Consider the following 3,998-nt stretch of genomic DNA (forward strand, 5'->3'; position numbering starts at 1 on the left):
AAGCTTAGCTTCTGCAAAGAATTTTATTCATCTACTGAGAAATTTAACACAACTCATGGAAAGAATCCAGAGAATTTTGCTGCAGATATTAAATAGGCCTTTTTACTTGGTACTACCAATTAAGGTATTTTCTTATTTACCAGGAATAACTAGTCATTAGTGGTGCCTTTAGTCCGACTGTTATTTTATTTTCTTAAATGACATTTCTGCCATTATTTTATTATACAGGTAAAGAATATTATTATGGAATATCTTAATTATAGAAAATAAATTTGAATCCTATTAATCTGAATTATAATACTTAATACATTAGTTAATTGAATTGTCTTTCCCATTTCTTAGAACTTTGTCAGGTAGAGAAAACTTGGGCTTATATACAAGTTATAAAAAAAGAACAAACCCATAGTGAATCTATCTTAAAATATACTAAACCAAGTTACTTGAGAGGAAAGACCCATTCAATTGAGCATTCTATCAGAATAATTCTTTTCTAAGTTTCTTGAGTCCTGATTATTTCAACAACACTTTATAAAAAGCTACTATGCTCATTTCAAACTTCTCATAAGTCGCCTATCCAGTATGTAACCTTTGATATACTATTTTTAAAAATAATAATTTACCAGATTGAAAGATCAAATTGATATACTTTAAGATCAATTAAAATATTTTTGAATTAAAATATTAAAATATTTTTGAGTTTTCCTCCCTGCCCCAAGCAGAGCTCCTGCAGCCAAAGACCTCCAGAATCAGCCACAACCATGCTGAGACCACTCTCCACACGCATGAAGGTATGGGCAGAGGAACAAAGACATGTGGGTCCCGGGACTGAGATCTCCAAGCATGCTCCGATCGGGGCTGAGCATCCTCCACTCAGGTCCTCCATCTTCCAATAGGCTGGGGTCACACCCACCAACTGGCCCCCTGCGCCTCGTAATCCCATCAATGGCCAAGACCCAGAGACTATAAAACCCAGCTCCCGGAAGCACACAGTCGCATTTGCTTCAGGGAGAGAAGAGTTGAGTCTGGCAAACACCCCGTGACGTACCCAATATGCCAAATACCAGTAACAATGATGGGTCTCATTTTCCTAACCCTGAAAGAGCCTTGAATATGGCAGATTTTAAAATCTCACGGCTAGGACGAAGGAGACGTTACTGGTGCCTGCTCGAGGCATTCGAGGAACAACAGGATGATCTTGATCATGACCATGAAGCATTAGTTGTCCTTAGTTCCTAACACCCAAAAAGATGGGGAGGGGGAGTCCCAGCAAAGAACAAGGATGGACACAGGGCAAGTCATAAATCTACCCTCATATCGAAAAGGGACAGGCTAAGCACCGTAAGAAGCATAATAAGTTAAGAGCATGGATATGGGACAAACTGACATGACCCAAAAAGGAAGTGACAGAATAAAGACCCTGTTGAAATTAGGAAAGACTAACCTGGCCTGAGGACTGTGGTCTGGGATATATAAGTGAAATGTCCACAGGAAGAGCAACACCCCCCTCTTTTTTTTTTTTTGGCTTTTTGCATCACACCTGGCAATGCACAGGGGTTACTCCTGGTTCATGCACTCAGGAATAACTCCTGGCGGTGCTCAGGGAACATATGGGATGCTGGAAATTGAACCCGGGTCAGCCACATGCAAAGCAAATGCCCCATCCACTATGCTATAGCTCCAGCCCCAAGAGCCATCCTTTAAGCTTAATATATTTCTTACTGTGTCCATACATAAATGACTAGAAACATTATTAAGAAGCAAATTTAAGATGACTGTTCAAATGGATTACTAGCTAAGGAAAAGAGAAAGCAATACTCACTTAGATGAAATTGTTCCCTTGGGTAGATCTCCTAGCAGAAATCTAAAATGCTGAACATCTCATTTAGATGAGGTTTTATTCACCTTCACCACATATGGTCCATGCAGCCCCACCAGGAGTGATTCCACAGCAGAGTACACTGTAAGCCAGAGCACCACTGAGTGTGGCCCAAGCCTTCTATCAACACCATATTCAAAATAAAAATAAAAATATGTGCTTGCCCCTAACTAATTTGTGTTAATCCAGTAAATCTAATCATTCAAGTTCAAATTATGGTTTGATTTTCCTAACATTGTTGCATTTAAAGAGTAGGTTTTAATAGTTTAGTTGTAAATTCTGCACTAAAAATGACTTTATAACTCCAATTTCCCTTTCTAGCTTTCCCTTCCCTCTCTCTTGTCTCCTTTATCTCCCTGAATTTTTCTTTCTTTCTCCCCACTGTCTTTACTCCAGATAGATTATTAAAAGCCCCAGAGCCTCCAGAAAAGACTTTCTGCCCACTTCTGAAGGTAGAGCTAAATTACTGCACCCTCAGGAAATCTCCCTCTAATCGTATAAGATCTTATAAGATCATGCTTCAATTTTTCCTGTGGCTGAGGTTATTGCTAAGATAATGTATTTATAAAACACTTAAGTAACACAAGGCTGCCAAAAATAGTATTATAGTATTATCATATGTCCAAAAACTGATTTTAATCATCACTCTAATCTTCAAAAGACAAGTTATTCCGTAGAGAGACTGGGATTTTCTTCAAAGTCAGGGGGAAAAATAAGATTTTTTTGTGAAATGGATAAGATTAAAGGAAAAAAATACTATTGGAATGTTAAAAAGCTACATACACTACCAAGTCCTCAAAGAGGGAAAATTATAAAGTTGGAAACAAAGGGATCTAGGTATTTCAGTATCATGCATAGAACTTATAGATTTAATGTCATGAAATTAATCATTTTTATAATGGATCCGATAGCATAACTAAAACAAAAAACAAGCCACATGAATTAATCTGATAAAATTATTAAAGAAAATAAAAGAAGTTGCTATTGCTTATTACACCCATACTACATTTAAGCACTAGAAAACACACACACACACACACACACACACACACGCATGAGCACACAAATGCTACCTTATATCAAACTTCAAATACAACATTTCCAGGAACAGCACAACAACAGATGGGGAAAGTGCAAAGTAGCCCATGATTCTCACATTCTTTCTATGTGATGTGATGTTTATTACTAACCCAAAACCAAAATAAACACGCCAGAAAAGTGCTTGCTGTGCCATGGCAAAGTCATAGTGATACAGTTATACACAGTCTAACTTCATTTATTACAAAGTTAATGTTGTAGATGTCTACAATCTTTCTTTATATTCCTTTCCAGGCTATCCTCAAAGTTCTGCAGTTTCCCAAAAGTGAGTGAGAATTACCATATCTGATCATATTTCACAAAGGGTTACATCATTCTCTGGGATCTGTTGGTTTCTTGGGATTTGTTAGTTCTTCCAGCTATGGCTCAAAAATGAGCTCATTCACACTGCACATGCATGCACAGACACACACACACACACACACAAACACACACACACACACACACACACACACACATACACATGCATGCTTCCCAATCTCAGGGAAAGAAAAGATTTTTGAAAAGCTTTTTAAAACAGAACCAGCATTCTCTGAGGTCAGGAGAGTGGTAAGATGCAGGTTAGGAAAGAAGCATTGGTATGGATTTATTACTTTCACAATTCCTAAGTGTTAGTAGAGAGTATTAATTAATTGCATTCTTTTCACTTTTTGTGGGGTCAGGCTAAAGATTCCCTTTTTAAAAAGGGGTAATGGAGGAGTGGAAAACAGTGCTAATGACTCTGACATACTTTAGAACTCTGGAGTTACATACAGACTTCTGAACAGAAAGAATGTTCAACAAAGAGCTGTAGCTGAAGTTTGTAGAACCTTAAATTGCTACAGCAGCTGAGAGTAGAGAATAGTTTTCTGTGGATAGGAAATTAATGAACATGTGTCAAAATGGACAGTTGGTGTTAATTCCTAGAGGATTTGAAGTGAGAAATGGGGCTGAAAAATCCATGTTAATAGAGCCCTTGTTTGTATGAAAAAATGTACTTTTCTAAATATCCATCATAAAGGTCATGCTTGTCACAGTCCACATC

The sequence above is a fragment of the Sorex fumeus genome, unplaced genomic scaffold (genome assembly GCF_029834395.1).
Source record: "Sorex fumeus unplaced genomic scaffold, SorFum_2.1 ptg000003l, whole genome shotgun sequence".
In the NCBI taxonomy this organism is placed as follows: domain Eukaryota; kingdom Metazoa; phylum Chordata; class Mammalia; order Eulipotyphla; family Soricidae; genus Sorex; species Sorex fumeus.